Genomic DNA, 20,604 nt, shown 5'->3' with positions numbered 1-20,604 from the left:
GAAAATTGCTAGACAGCCTGACTCTAGTGATTTTAAAATGATGTGTATTGTGTCTAAATTTTAGTGAATGGAAAAACCCAAAGTACATAGATAAAATTGTCTGCCACTTCACAGTGCTAGTTTTACTGAAGTTCATTTTCTGAGTCAGACTGAAACTCCTGCGGTCGGTTTTCTACAGAAATGTGGTTTTGTCTGTTGGTGGACAAACATCTTGCAGGTGAGAGTGTGTTTTCAGTGCATGAGTGTTTAGCTTGTAGGTGAAGAGCTTCTTCCTGTCCTGATACTGTCAGATTTGTTAAAACTCTTTAATCAAAACAAACAAGATGAGCAACTGTTTGACACAGTGGAAGAGAAACGGTAACACAATTATCATATTTAACTGTTCAAAAGTTTAGAATGTGTTTCTTTTTCTTTTCTTTTCTTTTTTTTCAAATTGGTTGGTTGGGAGGAGAAAGTTGATACATTATGATTCCAGTCATTTTTCTTACCCACAATCTTTATGTAAAAAAAAAAAAAAAAACAATTCCACAGTTTTAAATGCTTCAGTGTTTCTGTCATTAGTAAATATAATTTAGTAATTCACAACATTTTCCTTTGAGTATGTTAAAATACAGTTTAATATTTAGTTAAATCGACCCAATAAATGAAAACGTGAGCTCTGACTCGGTATTAAAACATAACTGAGATCATCTCTATCACCTTCACATGCACATCAAGTGACAGTTTTCACATTATGTCACATGACTCTTGATCTTAAAGTAACCTGTTGCATTGTGCTGTAGGCTAATGCTGTTTTAGCTGCTGTTATTCAAAACCCACCAGATGGCGCCACTCGATATGGAGAATGAAGTTGAGATGACGTGACAGTAAATACAGTCAATAATTGTATCCATTTATCATTACAGCTTCAGGTCTGTCTTCAGTTCCTTTAGCAGGAATTATGTTGTTGTTCTGCTGACTGCTGATGTGATTTACTATAAAAGTAGTAGGCTAACTCTATGTGAAAATACGTATTTTTATTCTAATAGACCAAATTAATTTGAGTATGTTGTTGTTATTATTATTATTATTATAAACAGGCATCATGAGGCAGCGCAGTGATCAGTTACATGTATTATTTATTTAGTTTATTAGTGTTGGGAGAAACGAAGCTTTTCGAAACCTGAATCAATTGAACCAATTGCTTCGAAAAAATGATTCACTGTTTCGAATCGCTCGAATCTCCACACGCTGGCGACCCCTGCTGGTCAGAACTGTGGAAATGCAGCGAAAACTCAGACCAACCATCCATAAAAACACCTTTTACAAACCCAATGTAAACGTTTTTATTGAATGCGTAATCTATTAAAGGCAATTAACAAATTATATAATAACATTAAATAAAAAGTGTCTTTAATATGTTTTATTTTGTTAAATTGTAGGACTTTTGGTTAATCAGACCAATAAGTGACTTTTAACTACAGCTCTTCCTTTGTATTGTACAAATGTGTCATAAAATGTGTCTAGAAATTTATGAAATTGATCCGAGATCAGGTAAAAATCATGTGGACAACCACTGGTTCATGGGTTCACAGATATCATCGCCCCCTAGCGGCAAACCATCGACATTCCCGAACAGTTATGACGTAACGGATCCTCTTTTACTGAAATATGTGACTTTGGCTTTCTGATTGTTTCGAAACAAATTATTTAAAAAAAAATCGAAAGTGCCCATCATTATTTCATATTTGTTCTTAAGCTCATCCTCTGTGAGACCAGCAGCTGTATTTATAGCGCACTGTATCGGGTAAAAGTAGAGAGATGTGATTTTCTGCTTTAGAGAATTTTCTATTTATTTAAACAGGTGTAGACCAAGTGATCGAGAACAGTGATTTTATAAATTACTTTTTACTTTATTTATTACTTTTATAAAGTTTCCATGTGTTAATGTTAAGCAAAATATAAAACATTTAGTTAAGCTTCTGGATGCTGTGTTATTTGTGCACCATTAAATTAAACTAATACACAGCAACACAACTGCAGACTAAACAATAGTACTTATTATATTGCATGTGTAAAAGAAAAAAAAAGAAAGAAAGAAAGAAAGAAAGAAAGAAAGATTAGATGAGTCAGAAGAAAAATATCCTGGCAGAGATGCTGTATTTGATCACTGTTTTGATCAATTTTCATACACGCCCTCCTCTGATTTCTGCAAGAAAAAAATATACAATCAATCAATATACAGTCATTTTAATTGATTGTAGCTTATGACCTAATCTGGGTATCGCCCATCATTTGCATAAGTTTGATCTCTTGTTGATCACGGTCACTGTCCCGTATCGGCAGAAGTCATCAGCCTATCCAAGTGAATGATGTTCGATCACTTTGTCACTGATAATCACACACTTGTAACTAGTAGGCTTATTCAGAGCTTTGCGTCTATGAGAATCTTATTTACTAATAAATCTGCAACACTTATGTGTGGTGAAAGGATACTTTGCGATTTTGTGCTAAAAAAATTAAAAAGTAAATCCAGACTTAATTTGACCCAATTGCACTATGTGCCATTCACCATGTAGAAAATAATACTTGTGTGAATAAGTGACTGATTTCAGCCCAGTTACTAATGTTGGGGGCGGGACTTCAGATTCTAGAGAGCATTTGATAGGACAGTAAATCTGATGTGAAGCTGAAGTGCAGCGATGTCTTCAAAAATCATTGATTAATATTGGCAGAAGTGAAAGATGGGTAAGTTTTGAACTTATATCATCTAAATGTGAATCTTGTCATTGTTTTGGAGCACACTAGCTTTAAAGAGTTAGTTCACCCCACAAATGACAATTCTGTCGTTTAACTGAACACCTTCAAATTGTTCTAAACCTGTATGAGCTACTGTCTTCTGTTGAATACAAAAGAAGATATTTTAAAATATGTTGGTAACCAGACAGTTGATGGACCCCATTATAGACTACCATTAGAATTTTTTTTATAATAATAAATAATAATAATAACAATATATATACAGGTTTAGAATAATCCATGCAATGGCACCTGTAAGACTTTTTTGTTGGATGAACTAATCATTGAATCTAATCATATTTTATTGTTATTGTGGAAAAATACAATACATCTGTTTACTGAATGTCTGATGCATATTGATTACAAAAATTCAAACAGACAACACGTTCTTGCAACAAAGTCATGAATGGTCTTACCCTTTTTCGTCTTTTTGGTTTATACCATGCAGAATCATTAGTGTCTTTCTCCTGGGTCTGAACTGCATAAACAATAACATAATGCATACAAGTTAAAAACAACATTCAATCTATTGAAATTGGCCTTATAAAAGATAAATATTTCAACATATACATTAATTGTTTGATCTTGTTACCTAATTTTTTCCTGCAGATACAGAAGATCCCAATGACTGCAGCAACAATCATCAGAGATCCAGCAGCAGCAGCAGAGATCAACACTATCAGAAACACTGAGACTGGAGGAACTGAAGGAGAGAGTCATTATAGTGTGAGTGAATTTGTACATAATCACATATATCATCAGTGCTGTGGTACCTGCACATGTGTGACAGAGTGTGTTGATGTCCAGATGTGTGGTCTGGTTGCTGATGGGATTGTTCAGCACACAGCTGTAGGTGTTTTTATCCTGATATTCCACCTCCAGAGGTAGAGAGAGACTGATGCTGAGATCACACACACTGATGCTGGACAATACACTGATTCCTGCGTACCAGGAGAGAGTCGCATCACACACATTCAACACTGATGAACACACCAATGAACAATTTGATGATGAAGAACAGTGTGAAGAGTTACTGATGATGACAGGAACAGGCAGACGAGCTGGAAAACATGAGAGAATAGAAAGAAATATTAACAATCAAGTCTATTTTAGTTATTGTGAATTTTGTGTTGAGTTGGTGTTTAGTGTGTTAACGGTCACTGAATGTGTCTTTTATTTCTCACTATAAAATTAACATGTGAACGTTTGGACAAATTATCTCTGCTCACCATAGACAGAAACGTTGATGATTGCTTTTGATGATTTTTCCACTCTAATTATATCTAGTTGATAAACTCCAGTATGTTCAGTTCTGGTGTTTGTGATGGTCAGAGATCCAGTTTGATTGTCCAGCTTCAGTCTGTCTCTGAATCTCCCATCAAGAACCTCATCATATGTTGAGGAAATTTGCTTCTTTTTTTTAATTTTAGCTAAAATATAATTTTCAGCTCCAAATGTCCACATTATATCATCATCTTCACGTATTTCAGTAAGATCAGTGTTTAGAGTAACAGAATCTCCCTCCATCACTGACACTGAATCACCAAAAACACCTGGAGAACAGACAAATTTACACAGATTAATGTTTCTGATGGTTTACAAAGCCTGAAATATCAACCGTTTTATATGTGCTACTGTAAACCTCTAACCGCTACCGTTAAAGAGAGATTGTCTGAATCGAGCAGTGAGAGAAAACATTGCAGTAGTGCTTTTGAATTGCTTATAAATTAATATAAACATGTTAAAAAATAAAAATATTTACAGTATCAATTAATGGACTAATACAGCAGCATCATTTATGGAAAAAAATGAGAGATAATTAGCCTGGTCAACCAGACTCTTGTACATTGAGTACATAAATCATACTGAAGGAAAATGAAAATTTAGCGGAAGTACATAGGAGAGCGGAGCCAGTCTAGAGATAATGGCTTAATGCTACTATTCTTATGCAAGACTTATTATTATTATTATTATCATTATTATCATTATTAATACTTGTACATACTTGTATTCATACTTGTACAGATGTACCATAAATATTAAACAAGCAAGTGATCCAACAAGCTGTAATACATTGGATTGTCATTCTAAATATTACAGGCTATTTAATATAGTAAAAAACATAAATGCTTAATTCCTGATATGAACTCAAAGCGGACAGGTTTCCAAAAACAACATATCATATACGCCTTCATAAAGGAGTTTACTTTTAAGATTAACTTTGACCCTGTTCTTTAATGTGAAGGAACGCAATTCAGAATCAATGTATAAAGTTACATATTTATTAAAAACAAATACCTGATAATTATTGCAGATTGAATGTGCAAGTTTATTTGTGGATACACTTCTGATGTGAATCCATTAAACATGTATTTGAAGATTAAGAAAACAGAGATTTACAGAAATATATGTACATTCACTGTAGAGATGCAGAGACATTTCCCAATATTCGTGATTCGTCTGGTACATAACAGCGGATGAAAATAATTTCATTTGAACTGTAGTAAAATGTTTTTATAACCTACAGATTAGACGTTGTTCAGTCTGATCTTATAAAAATACCTGCTAAACACAGCAGAAGTGTTGATGTGGTGTGTGAATCCTCCCACAACACAGTTTGACCCTCGTAGTTTCACAACCCCGCATTTGCATGATGTACTATTATAGTTCATCTCAACTTGAACTGTTCTTAATAGTCAATATATTCCTTATTTTTGTCATTTAACTTGCTTTTTGTAAGGTACAAAAGCTTTCAAATGGTACCTTATTTAGGGGGTGCATATTAGTACGTATTAGGCGCTCTCACACCAGTTAGTTCTAGAAACTAGTTCCCCGAGAACTAAATGTTCCCAAAGCTATAGGGCAATTGGCACCCAATCCAAAAGGGTGGTTCCCTGCGCTTGTTGTTGTGACTTTTATTTTGACAGCGCTGAGAACACCAGAGTCTGTTAACACAGCACTCTTATTCTCCGTCTTTAGTTTACAATCTGTTTAAAAGCCATGACTAATACGTTATTAGATAGAACTGTTATACAAAGAAAGTAGACAGTATATGAAAAAGTCTTAGCATTTGCTGTGTGGTTGATATCCAGTGTCGCTAACTGATCATGTTTCGTTTGGTCCCCTCAACGTTGCGTTGGATTTCCTCCTTAGTTATAAGGTTGAGAGGTCGATTTATCACTGTGTTCCGTGTTCATAGAGTTAGTTAGTGTTGTAAATATATAGGCTACAAATTGTGGCTGCATCTGAAAACCTAGACAGTGACTTGTTGCCTCCCTGCCCTGTCAGACAATGAACTAGCAGACAGCGTTTACACATAAAGATACCTCACCAAACTGATTTCAGAGGCAGCATAACGATTTAATGATTGATGACAAAATGAGAGCTTTGGTGACAACAAATTGAATATTTTGATTACTACAATATTAACTTCTCTCTAGAAATATCATCAAAAGAGGGAAAAGTTGGTCAAAATGTACACTTTACACACAAACTGACCTCCGACCTCAAATTTCAAACGCAATCTTATTTAACTGTCACAGAATGGAATGCACAGGATTGTGGGATATCAAAGGCAGTGAAGGATACATCTATGCTGCCTTCAAAAATCAATCGGATGAAGGTCTCCTGATGGATGTGGATCGATCATTGGATTCGTGCCTTGTTACCTTCCTACCTCCCTATCCTGTCTGTAATTTTTCAAATTTCGGATGCAAGCCTGTGTGTTTGCACCAAGTGATCTTGGCGACCTTCCTGTCTCTCTCCTGAATCCGACACAGAAGTGACTAAAACAGCAATTCATTGTCTGGCCACTAGGGACAGGCTCCAAAAGAGAGCCAACCCACAAACCCCCCATGTTAAAATGTCCAACTTTATGGCAGAAAATTTCAGTTTAAAATTCTGAACAGAGACTGAATACAAAGTTAGTAGATTTCACAATATTCATGATTAATTTCACACATAACAGTAGATGAAAATAATCTCATTTGAACAGATACTGTCAGGAAAAAAGCTACAAAAGCTGTGACTGGAGCGAGACCCTTTCAGTTATTAATCCCTAAAGGATGCCTATTAGTATCTTAAGGGTACATATTAGTACTTAAGTTATTATATTACTTTTGAAAGTGTGTCACCTCAGTGACAGCTTTTGTACCTTTTTTTCTGAGTGTGTAGCAGCCACTGTATCACCATCAAAACATAAAAATGTTTTTATAACTTACCAATCAAACGGCACCAGCACAGACAGAACAAAACGCATTTGAAAAACGTGTGAAACATTTTATTCAGTAGTTCAGTGTCTGATGAAACTATCCACTGGAAACACTCAGTCTATATGTGTGAATCCTCCCACGACACAGTTTGACCCTCCTAGTTTCACTCGCTGCATTTGCACGACATAATGTTATAGTTTATCTGGCCTTATCAAGAATTAAACTGTTCTTAATGGGTGAGATATTCTTTATGTTTATCATTTAACATACTTTTTGAAAAGTAGTTGTAACTGTGTTAAATGACTAAGAGCATAACTTATTTTAAAATGGTTGCGTATATATTTATTCAGTTCTTAAATTTAGTGTATGAATAAAAATAAAGTACAAAGTTAAAAGCGTGTCTGATCTCATAGTTATACTGACATTCAGCTTCTGACTCAAACTGAAACCTGTTGTGGGTTATTTCTGTCTTCTTTTGTGGTTTGATCATTTGGTTGGACGGACATTGTGTGTGTTTGTGTTAGTTTGTAGGTGAAGAGTTTCTTCCTGTCCTGCCTATACGAACAGCTTTAAACTTTAATCTACAGAAACACGATGAGAAACTGTTTCACACAGAGACAGGAAAACACAATGATATTTAACACTGCCATTCACAAGTTTAATCTGTAAAAGTTATTTATTCTTTTGTTAAAAAAACAAAAAAAACTATTTTATTTCAATTTGGTAAAGAATAAAACATTTACATTCTAGAGATTGTACTGTGATGCTTAGAAATCAGGATGTGAGTTGACTGTGCATTAAGTTGTTCAAGATCATGAGACATGTTTGTCTGAGAGTGAAAGTATGAATCAATGATGATCTTCTGCTGTTTGTATGCATATGTTACATTTACAGACTGAAGCTGGATCATCAGACTGGATCTCTGACCATCACAAACACCAGAAACACAGACTAACAAGAAAGCAAGAAAAGACAAAAAAAAAAAAAAAAAAAGTCTAACTAAAAGTATTGTTTCGTTATTTATGTTACGATCCCTGGTCTAGGTCAGGGATGTAACAAACAACAAAACAATACTTTTAGTTAGACTTTTTTTATTGTCTTTTCTTGCTCTCTTGTTTGTCTTCAGAGCGGTGTACTTCAAATTTTTACAAAACAATCTCTTGAAAAGAAAGAATCAAACAAACAAACAAAGAAAAGATTTGAAGCAAAAATCTTCAGGGGTGAGCTAATGCCAAAACAATAAACAAACAGAAATTTACTCTCCCACAAAAAAACTAACTTCCCTATGAATCATAAAATGAAAGAAACAAAACACACAATAACGTACCCTATCTCCTTATTTAACCAAAACGGGAGAAAAAGTAACAGCCTTTTGGCCTACAAAGAAAAACAAGGCACTCACCCCCTACTGCTTCACACAACAAGTACACTTTTACAGGTGGGATCGTTAAGGCCTTGATGTTTTTAGGAACAGATTACAAGTGGCTAACAGCACTCTGTTAACATACAAAGGAGCACAGCAATCACAATCTATTATGCTACATGTTCACCAGCTAACACACAGTACAACAACAAGTGCAGTCAAAGAGGAAGAGAGCTCCATTCAGAGGAATTCTTGGGAATTTATAGTCCAGGCCTCTTCTCTGGTCCAACCAGCAGTAGCTTCTCATTATGTCCAGGACCAATCCTAAAGGAGGAGAAGGGAGGAGAAGACAGCAGAAACCACAACAGACAAAACATAGCTGCATTACGTCACAAACGTAACACTATACTCTGTGTTCCCAGAATGTGTCTTTGACATTTCAGCTCAAAATACCCCACAGATCAGGTATTGCAGCTGATTAAATTTGCCCTTTTTTGGGTGTGAGCAAAAACGTGCCATTTTCGCGTGTGTCCCTTTAAATGTAAATGAGCTGCTGCTCCTCGCCTCCGTTCAGAAGAGTGTCGATCCTTTACACAAGCTTCGGATTCTCCAGCAATGACAAAACACGCAAATAATCTCACTTATCCAAAATCTCAGAGATAACCAGTAGCGAGTGCAGCCTTACAGAAAGACTCAGGAAGAGGTTTAACTTTTAGACACACCTGGACATTTCTGAATGGTTAGTGGATACATTTATGTAGTTGTTGTGGAGTTACATTGATTAATCTCATCGACTTGCATGTACCGTCATTTTTTACTTTTACACAAGTCAATTTTCACGTTTTCTGGGTTGGTAGATGCCCCCGGGGACCAGATTATAGCACTTAAATGATATTTACCCTTTAAGGAATGTTAAAATCCAACAATACAGTGTTGGACGCACATCCTGATGGGTCACACATATCATCACTATAATAGTGTTTCCTGTTGAGTTCACAGTGATGATGCTGTTCTTCAAAAACACACCAGTTGGAGCCATTAATCAGTTCAATATCATATAAATATCATACAACTAATGATTAATGCATAAAAATATCAAGTATCAAACATATCAAAGGACCTCAACTTTTGACCTTTACTCAAATTAACTAGCCATTCAACTGTGTGTTGAGCGTATAGGACTTGATACTTTAGTGCAATCCCTTAAAATAATCAGCACTTTCTTAACATCTTGAGTGGGGGGTAATCACTTCATTTGGGTCATCAGGTTGGCACCCTTCTTCTTTAGTGTTCTCTTTCGTAAGGGAACTCCCGCTGCATCGATACTCGATGCTTTGGGGAATGCCCTCGGCATGACGCGTCTGAAGTCTGTAATGGAACTATTCCAATCTTGATTGGTGCTGTGTCTTTCGTCACTCGTGACGTTGCATGTGACGGTGATCCGGAAGCTATAAAATGACCCTGGCATATAATACTGAGACGGCTGCGACCCTTTCTCAGTGTTTATTAACCAGCTCCACTGGTCTCGCGCATGGTTCGGAAGCCCGCGTTGCGGCTTCTTCCGACTGTGTTAAAGACACAACGTTTGATTTATCTGGCTCCGAGGAGTTAGATATTATCAACACTGAATCACGTGGATATGGGGATTCGCCACTCCATATTCCCGTTATTGAGGAGTTGCTGGAGGTTTTAACCAGGGCAGTGGTTAAATAAAATGTTGAATGGCCATATAATAAGCAGGAAGCGACTAAGAAAAATAAAATGGATGAGCGCTTCCTGCAGACCCAGTCACAATCTTCGTGTCAGAGCCTTCCCTTTTTCACTGATCTCCATACTGAGGTATCAAGATCGTGGAAAAATCCATGTTCATCTCAATTATTGGACAATGTATATATTTACTCATCCATTAGGGAATCTAATGAGAATGGTTATGAGGTGATGCCTCGGGTTGAGGAATATTTAGCTAAATATTTTCTCCCCGACATTGCGTCATATGCGACATAGCTCAGACACTTCCCTCCAAATCTTGTACATCGAATTTGTTAGGGAAAGCATATACACTGTAAAAAGTGAACATGGGTCTAAGTTGGATTACTAGAACTATTTGAGTCTATTTATTTAGTATTTCTGCTTTCCTAATCGTAATTGATTATTGTACATTCATTCAACTTGAGCACAGAGAAATTCACAGACACTCAAATATCTCACTTTCACCCAAAGTATAATTTCCCTTTAAAGGGATCTCCGCGTCAGAGGTTTTTTTCTGACGTCATGACGCACGAGCCTGATTTCAACTTCTGTTCCTCAACTGACAACCGCCATTTTCTTTCTCTCCGGACTCGGATGAAAAAGGTAGGTTGGAAGTTTATTTTAATTAATATACTCGAAAATGCAACTTTTGGACGTGTGTTTTAGTTGTTTATGAGTTAATTAATGTTGTTTGTGAACATGAATACTAACGAAATCGTAATTAACCGAATTTTTGAACGTACGTTTGCGATATAGCGTTACTGAACATGTTCTATGTATACAATATGTTGCATTTACTCGTTTGTTTTATAAAAATGTGTTCAGTTTGGATCTTGGTAGTGTGTGTATAAAATTCTTTTTTTAAATATTGGAAACGCGAGATATTGGAAATGCTTTGGGCGGGAAGTGCTCGGGGAGTGGGATAAAATGCTTGAATTTGATTTCCTGCAGTAAAATATTGAGTATGCTTTTAAAGTAATGTTTGTCTGTTCTTTTATTTGTCTTTGAAAACGTTTGCTAGCTCTGATTTATTCATCGATAAATTTTTTCGCCCAGAAATATGATGATGATTAAAGTCATTGGGTGCGTCTCAATCAGCTCCCTAGTTAAGCAATCAGGGCACTGATCAGGGAGTCAGCCCATTGCCTGATTCCCTGATCAGTGCCCTGACTAAGTTACTGAACTAGGGAGCGGATTGAGACGCACTCATTGTGCTTCTGTGCTAGCTTCATCCAGGAAAAAATGTCAGGGTTTTCTTTAGTAGAAAATTATGATTTCTATTTGTAGAAATAGTAACGTTAGTATTTTCACAATTAATTAATTAATTAAGTTACTTGACTTGTAGCAAACCATTTTCTACCACTTAAATACTAACTTACAAAATTTTACTCCCCTTAGAACCGAAAGCTTTTTTAATATTTAAGGAGGACACTTTGCTATAACGTTACATGGTAAGTAATTTCTATTATTTTAAGTAATTTATTCTATAATAGATAATATTAATTACTAATGTTGGATATGTTTGAGTAAATTACATCTAATGTTATTGACTTGCATTTTATCCTCATTAAGAATTTTCCAACTAAAATTTGCATTAACTCACCCTTATGACATTCTGAATGCATGTGCCTTATTTGGTTTTCAGAAAAATATCTCTTTTGTTAGTACATACAGTGTAAACCAATTTTGAAGCTCAAAATGATTACGGTACATGACGTGACATACAGTATTGTGCATGTAAAAGGTGCACAAGTACTAGCTGATTTAATATGAAAAATACCAAATTTAAACCGTGTTTGTGTCAGTTTTTCTTGTGTCAGACTTGCATTGAAAGGAGTTTGTGTTATAAAATATTTACGTTTGCTTACAGATGGCAGGAGGTAGTGAACCAGGAGCTCAGTGTCAGGGATTTCAGGGCGAGGTGGCCTGCGCTTTTCAGACATTACGAGGTAATTGAAAAAATAAGTTAAAGTTCTAGTTTTACTGGCTAAATACATTATTTGAGTTGATATAATACAATTTTGCATGTGCAGTTTGACTGTTGTTGACAGTGTTTTTTTGTTGTTGTTTTTTTCTGATTTCAGATCAGTGCAGAGTTCCATAGACTTACGGCGGTTCCACTGGAAGACACGTTCTTTGCACAGTTAGATGTATACATGAGTCAACTAATCGGAGTAATACGTTCCAAAGGAGGAGCAACCCGTGAGAAGACTGCTGCAATTTTTCACATTTTGGATCAGGTACGTCTGTGTTTTAAATTAATATCAACTACACAATCTTATTTTAGTCACAGTATGTTTAACAGTAACATTTAATTGTTAAATACTTGTTTTATAGCATAGAAATTTGAAATTGTCATCACCACCCAATCAAAATGGACAATTTAAAAGTGATAGTTCACTCATAAAATAAACAAATGCTGTTAATTTACTATCCAAGATGTAGGTGACTTTTTTTTCTTCAGTAGAACCGTAAAGAAGTTTTTTTTTTTTTTTTTTTTTACCTGAAACTGTGGTCCATTGTGATTCATTTAATGCAAGTCAAAAAGAGTAAAAAAAAAAAAAAGTAAAACAGAGGCAAAACAAAATTAATACCTGTGGGTCCTGACAATTCATTGAGGTTTTATGAAGCGAAACGATCGGTCTATGCAAGAATTATTATTTTTGACTCTCAAAGTGACTGTAGCCATTGACTTGCATAATATGAATCACAGAGGACTTTTCTCTATTCTCTATTACAGATTACTCTGAATTTTTAAAATAAGAAAAATAATTTTTTTATCAATTGCTTTTTCACAGACTGAAAACATTCACGTGAAAAGAGAGTGTGTCCTGAAGGCCCTAATCGTTTTCCTGGGGGAAAATCCGCAAGATCTTATCAAGGAGTGCCTTGTGAGTTGAAAGTCCGCATATTCTATTTTTATTTAATTTTTCAGAAAGTACAAATTTGTGTTTTGTAGTTATGAACGAAAAATGTAAAAAAAAAAAAATATGTACACTACTTTAGGAGAACCAGCAAGATGATTGCGAGGGTGAGATGGAGCAGCTCACCATGGCGGTGTATGTTATTCGGAAGGAGGGTGGAGAACATCACTAACCACCGGCTGACATAGGTGTCGTCATCGAGGGTGTTAAAGTTTTGAATGAACTGCCTTCGTTCACATCAGCTTGTGCCTTGCTTCTCGGGATGATATACATCATCAATCTGGCTTATCCAAAACCACTTCGCTTTACATTCGAGGTATTCCAGAAAGTTCTCTTGCAGCTCGATCAGCACAAGATGTCACCCAAAGTTCAAAGTCTTTTCAGGAGACTACAGTGAACTCGCAGTAATGTTTGAATGTGCATATGTGTTTGAAAGAATGTCTCTGTTTTAGTTTGTTTCATGTGTTCTTATGTTTGTGAGACTATCCATTTGTTCAGTCATATGTCTAGTATGAATGTGTAGTTGTTCGAATCTGTAGGTGATTGGTTCCCTTTACATTGGTGAAAGGGTATAAAAACATGGCTCAGTTTTGTGCATTACCTGTAAGCTGTTCTAAAGCACTTCTAAATACACTTAATGGTTCAAGTTGTTCCAAACCTGTATGAGTTTCTTTCTTCTGCTGAACACAAAAGATGTGTTGAAAAATGTTGGTAACCAGACAGTTGACCGTACCCATTGACTTTCAGTCTGTTTTTTTTCCTGCTGGAAGTCAATGGGTATGGTCAACTGTCTGGTTACCAACATTTTTCAACACATCTTCTTTTGTGTTCAGCAGAAGAAAGACACTCATACAGGTTTGGAACAACTTGAACCATTTTTGAGTGAACTATCCCTTTAATTGTTTTTAGGTGGCTCATTTAAAGGATTGGTTCACCCCAAAATGAAAATTTCCTAGATAACAACCTCTTCTTCAGCTGTGATCGCGTACAGCCCGTTTAAACACTTCAAAGACTTTTGAAACTGCATTGATTTGGACTTAAATACGATGGTAACCAATGAAGTCCGTTGTTAGAAGAAAAATCCAGAAATGTTTTCCTCAAAAAACATAATTTCTCTCCCACTGAGGAAAGAAAGACATGGATATCTTGGATGGCATTGGGGTGAGTAAATTATTAGGAAATTTTCATTTTGGGGTGAACTAATCCTATTATAAAGGGCATAACCACTTTTTATATTTTTATTTTATATTATATATCTTTTTATAAATATATGCATTGCAAAGACAACTTTGCAAAAAGACTGTTATGGATGTAAAGTGTCAGTAAATGAAATTTCATTGAGAAATCATTACAAACTGTTCATATTTGTTGTGCCAAAATTTGTAATATGGAAAACACTGTTAGCGTATAAATGAATTAATGGTAATAAATATCTCTAAAGCAATTTGAGTCTTGTGTGATTGACCTAGTGAAATTAAGTTGAGAAAATATAATTATTTAAGTTGAGGAAACATAATTTTTTTAGGTGTTACCAATTGAAGTAATTTTTTTAAGTTGATCCAACTGTATTAGAAATTAAGTTAGACTAATGTAAATAATAGGATTGAATGAACTCAAATAATATAAGTGTGATTAACCTAGTGAAATGAAGTTGATAAAACGTGATAATTTAAGTTGAGAAAACTTAATTTCTTTAGGTGTTACCAATTGAAGTAATTTTTTTAAGTTGATCCAACTGTTCACTTTTTACAGTGTATAGCGGTGGGTCGAGCCGGTGCATGCCTACACACGATGGGGTTATTACAGGCATACCAGGCTGACCTCCTCAAAGAGGTGGATGATAACTGGGAGGTCTCACTCAACGGTATTACTGATTTCATAGAGTAGCTGACTTATCTCTCCGTATTATTAAAGAGACGGCCCATGCTATTGGCCGTTCTATGGCAGCACTAGTCAACTCAGAGAGACATTTATGGATTAATCGCTTGGGGATCGGGGAGAAACACAGGGCTTTCCTTCTTGATGCCCCCCTTTCGCCTTCTGGCCTCTTTGGCGACGCGGCAAGAACCGTTGTCGAGAGGCTTCAGGAGGCAGAGCGACAATCAGCTATCCCCAGTTGTCAGTCCAGGTCTCATGGGGTTGCTGCCAGGGGGCAGCCTCATGGGACAGCCGCCAGCTCCTTATATTTTGAGAAGGTTTCCTCTCGTGCCCCCCCGTATAAGGCTTGGGGCCAGAATAAACATTTTCGCATGAAGCCCTCTATACCGAAGACAGGTCTGAGGACTGTCTCTCGGGCTAAGATGGCTTCAACTAAGAGGTCTTGTCGTAACACACGGACCCTTATGGGCGTTCCCCCAGGAGAGCGAGTACAGGAGTCTCGACCCCTTATGCAGCCCTTAGGAAATCGATGTTTGCTACCCGCCGCCGATGGCTCTTCGGGACACATCGGGTTCCAGCGAACACAAATCGCAGTATCTGCCCGAAAACGTTGCGGCCCTGTCGAGTTCGCCGCCTCTCAGGAGGTCTGTAGAGAGCATATTTCGGTTAGTTCCTGCCAGTTAGCTGCTTCAGGTCACCGAAGCCATTCGGAAATTTATAGCCGAGGCCAGTCTCGAGGGACTGGTCCCCATAATGGCATATTTAGACACCCCGAGGGGTCTTCAAAATATAGCCTAGGGGGTCCTGCTTACAGTGGAGCTAATATACAAATATTCTCTACTAAGGGTGGTTCACATGTCGGCCAGCCCCGAGCAGGGTCGGTTCTTGGAACAGGAAGTCTAGTCCCTCTTAACACAGGAAACCTCAAAGTGGGCTCTTCCTTGGTTACGGGAGCCCGGGTTCTACAGCCGGTACTTCATAGTTCCTGTGAGGGGAGGGGAGTTAAGCCTTGTTTCGGATCTCATGGTACTGGATCAACCTCCGAGGGGGTTCAGATTCAAGATACCGACTGTCAGTCAGACCAGCTCCGAGGACTGGTCTGTCGTGATAGATCCACAAGCTCCTTAACTCCTCATGCCCTTCTAACCCCATCACAGGAAGTTTCCGAGATCCGCTTTTGGGGGAAAAGCACATCAGTTCTGGATTCTTCCATTCGGCGTATTGTATCCCCGCACCTCCTCGGAATGCATGGTCACTGTCCTAGCTCCATGGAGTCTTCAGGGCATCCTCATTCCCGTCCATTGACTACTAGAGCAGACGGTTCAACACCGAGGTGTTGTTCTGAGTCTCGTGAGGAGCTCGGGAATATGGCTCAGAGTGGCCAACAGACGGATATTCTGCCCCGGTTCCACCAGCATGTCTCCATAGCAACCCGGGGAAACAACATGCTGGACCGTGTGTATACTAACAGACGGGAAGCATACAGAGCGGTGCCCTGCCCCCACCTGGGCTTCTCTGACCACATTTCCATCCTGCTGAATCCTGCTCATCGTCCTTTGCTGAAAGACACCAAGCCATCACGGTGTTGCCAAGTGGAGCTGACTTCATGCTCCAGGACTGCTTTGAGCGCACCAACTGTCAGATCTTCAGAGAAACGGCAACCAGCGTTGGTGGGGTGGACCTGGAGGAATATGCATCATCTGTTTGTGGCTACATCAGTAAATGTATTGATAATGTAACTACTACCAGGAAGATCACCATCTGTCCAAATCAGAAACCCTGGCTGAATGGAGAGGTGCAGTGTCTTCTGAAGGCACGGGACTTAGACTTTAGGACAGGAGACGCACTTTCACTGAGAACGGCGAGGAGGGAATTAGAGGTCAGGATCAAGAGGGCAAAGGTTAAGTTTGCACACAAAATACAGGGTCACTTTTGCACCAATGACCCCCGGAGCATGTGGAAGGGCATCAAGAGCATCTGTGAGTACAGCAAAAGAGATGCTGTTTGCCCTCAGGATCCATCTCTTCTCGATGCCCTGAATACATTTTAGGCCTCAACAGCCTTCCCTCTGTTGAGGACATTTACACCAGCAGGTGCAGAAGCAGAGCATCCTGTATTATGAAGGATCCCACTCACCCGGCAAACGAACTCTTCGATCCCCTCCCCTCAGGAAGCGTTAAAGCCAGAACTAAAAGACTCAAATGCAGCTTATATCCAGAGGCTCTGAGACTCATGAATTCCCTGCCTAAGGGGTTGATCTCTCCTTATAATTTATACCTCTTAAAGGGATAGTTCGCCCAAAAATGATATTTAATCCATGATTTACTCACCCTCAAGCCGTTCGAGATGCATATGTCAATCTTTTTTCAGACGAACATATTTTCAGTTATTTTAGAAAATGTCTTAGATCTTTCAGTGGTTATAATGTGAAGCAATGGGGTCCAGCTGCTTCAAGACCGAAAATGTGCATGCATCCTTCACAAAAGTAATCCATCCGGCTCCAGGGGGATAAACGAAGGCCTTCTGAGGGTAATCCGTGCGGTTTTGTCGTAAAAATATACATATTTAAAACTTTATAAACGAAAATAACTGGCTTCCGGTGGCGGTCGGCACGCGTTCATGGAGATGGAAGCGTCGTGACGTGGGCTATTAAACTATGTTTTACTTATTGAATGTATATTGTATATTATTTATCTTTTTTATTACGCTGCTGGTCCCTGAGTACATATTTCGTTCTCATGTGTCAACGTACAGAATGACAATAAAATACCTTGAACCTTGAAGTTAATGAGGAAGTAAAGCAGCTCACCTGACTAATGTTCACTCATCTGGATTAAACTGTTGGGTTACTGTTTCCCGACATGTTCATGGTTTCTCATCAGTTGTAGCCCATGGCACAGTTTATTTCACAATGAACATGGACTTTTACAAGGTCGACCACAGGATCCTGAAGTTAGTTGTGGTGATCTCAGGCGGAAAACTGAGCTTCCAGTCTAGATCAACTTGCATTTTCCAGTCCCGGGCAGCTTCCAGCAGGGTCGATTACATTTTTGTAGTTGGCTTCCATAGACTGTAAAAAAAAATATGTATGACGCCCCTTCACTCTTTTCCATTGGTGAAAAGTGAAGCTGCCAAAGTCCTAATATAGCGCTGACATCTTGCACTGATTTGGGACCTGATTCTGCTCAGTAGTGAGCGTGAAGTTTAGCCCACTCTCACTCCCACAAAAACGGTTAGTACAAAGTTTATTGCAGAGCAACTCGTTGTGTCAGTGTGAAATTACACACTGTAAAAAAAAATCCCGTAAAAAAACGGTAAATCTCTGGCAGCAAAGTTTCCAGACGGGTTCCGTTAAATTACAGCAAATAACCATTTCACAAAATTACAGGCAAAAACCGTAAAAATACAGAATTGACTTTACGGTCAAAATTAATTAAATTACAGTACATTACTGTTAATAATGGCTTATTAAACCGTGGAAAAACAGATAAATTATGTCAAATTACATAAAAAGAACATTTAACTTTAAGGTTAAACTGTAAATTTAGGGGTTTATAAATGTATTTTATAATAATGCTGTCTATCTACAGTAATTATCTTTTAATATATAGTTTTTCTGTGTAAAATAACTATGAAGTTATGTATAAAAATGTAATAAGTACATAAATTCAAGTACAAAGTTTGTATATTTACAGTTTTATTTTTTTGCAGATCCAGTTTCACAACTTTGACCAATCTCTAATTAAGTACTTAATAATAGCAAATGTACAGTCAATGTCTGTTAAATTAACTAAACGTACAAGTACGGAATACCTGCACATTTACAGTATTACTCATTAAACAAACACTGAACATCAAGATACGTGAATGATAGGAAATACAGGCTTAGTATATCATTTAGAACATGTAAAAATATCCACATTAAAAGACAATTGCTGTATGCCTTTATACTCTAATAAAACTTATTTCAAATATTTACAATTACATTTTATCCAAAGTGACTTAAAATTAAGAGAACAATAGAAGCAACAAGTGCAGCGACAAGTCCCAGTTAGTGTAGCACAGTACACAAGTTCATTTATTTATTATTAAAACAAAGATTTAGTATTATTGGGTCAAGTGTTTATGAAAAGATGGATCTTTAGCAGTTTCTTGAAAATGTGTTGAGTTGGGCAGGTCATCCCACCAGCAGGGAACAGTCCAGGGAAAGGTCAGTGAAAATGATTTTGTGTCTCTGGGATGATGGCACCACAAGGCGCCGTTCACTTGCAGAACACAAGCTTCTGGAGACACATAGATCTGAAGCAGTGAGTTTAGGTCTTGCTGCAGCATCTGGATCAGTTGCAGAGGTTTGACTGATGCTGGAAGAGCTGCCAGGAGAGCATTACAATAGTCCAGTCTGGATAGAACAAGAGCTTAGACAAGGAGTTGTGTGGCTCCGATAGGAAGGGCCAGATCTTTCTGATGTTGTATAAGGCAAATCAGCAGGGTCGCATGGTTTGGCTGAAACCATAAGCAGTTCTGCCTTGGCAAGGTTGAGTTGAAGGTGAAGGAAGAATTTTCCATCAGGTAGGCTGAGATGCGAGCAGCAACCGTCAGATCCTCTGGCTGGAATGAAAGGTAGAGATATGTGTCATTAAGTGATAGGAAAAGTCATGTTTCTAAATGACAGAGCCTAGTTACACTACAAAAAATAAATAAAAAATTTATAATAAATAAATAGATGGGTGGAATCTAACACAATCGTGGTCTTACTGTAGTAAAACCAAACCTTGTGCAGCTCCAGTGGCCTCACAAGGATCAAATGAATATTCACATGGGAAAATACAGTATAAAACAAATTAAATGTTCTGCCACTTTTAGTGCAATCATATGGAATCAGAAGACTCGGCCATTGTAGACTTCCCATACCTTGTTTGCCATGATCATTCTGCTTTCCACTTGACCTGAAATCACAAAAAAACAAAAACAATTTTTTACAACTCAGAATTACATTTACACATGTCAGAATATGTTCCACTGGGACAATGCAAAACCTCAACTGACTATGATCTGGAAGCTGAGCAGGAAAGGCTAACAGTGATGTTTTGAGCTGAGACACCTAGGGGTGTAACTTTCTGTTCATCTGGATCAATGCAATTTTCATAACCAATGATCAAAAGTATCCTATGAAAAAGGCTACTATGATGACCCCAGGTTATCCAAAATGTAGATAAGTTCATTTCTTCATCAGAACACAAACATTCTATCAACTTTTATTTTATAAGCCTAAGCATTCTATAGCTAACGTTACGTGTTGGCAAGCAGATGCAGCCGAGCCAGAATATGCAATTTATCATGTTGGGTTCATATTCTAGTCTCATGTGCTTTCCTGTAACAAGCACAGTATTTAGGCTACTGAATTCGTTTTCTTAACAGTCTTGATAGCCACGTTAACCCTTACGAAAATTAACTATGGTTTAACCACAAAGAAAAAACTAAAAAACAAACAAACATGGTAGGCCTATTTGTAGTATAACTGTGGTTATTAAAAATGGTAATAAAAATCCACCAAAAACGTGGTTACTATAATTTTACTATAATTAAAACCAAGGATATTTTTAAGAGAAGAGTTTTCAGCTTCCAGACAGTGTTTCAAAATGTCCCGCCATTTAAGAGATTGATTTACTGACAGATAGGCCTACTATCGCGTATTAACGAA

General features: G+C 37.4%; 1 long non-coding RNA gene across 1 annotated transcript; it reads left to right on the top strand.

Moving 5' to 3' along the window:
- The first annotated feature begins 10,638 nt into the window (after nucleotides 1-10,638).
- Nucleotides 10,639-13,606, top strand: LOC311295827. The gene is made up of 6 exons (XR_014628397.1): nucleotides 10,639-10,704; nucleotides 11,500-11,552; nucleotides 11,972-12,050; nucleotides 12,186-12,341; nucleotides 12,900-12,992; nucleotides 13,108-13,606. It is a non-coding gene; the product is annotated as an uncharacterized lncRNA (long non-coding RNA).
- Nucleotides 13,607-20,604: the final 6,998 nt, after the last annotated feature.

This window comes from Rutilus rutilus (genome assembly GCF_951802725.1).
Source record: "Rutilus rutilus genome assembly, chromosome: 8".
Lineage (NCBI taxonomy): Eukaryota > Metazoa > Chordata > Actinopteri > Cypriniformes > Leuciscidae > Rutilus > Rutilus rutilus.
This window is presented reverse-complemented; position numbering and strand designations above follow the sequence as displayed.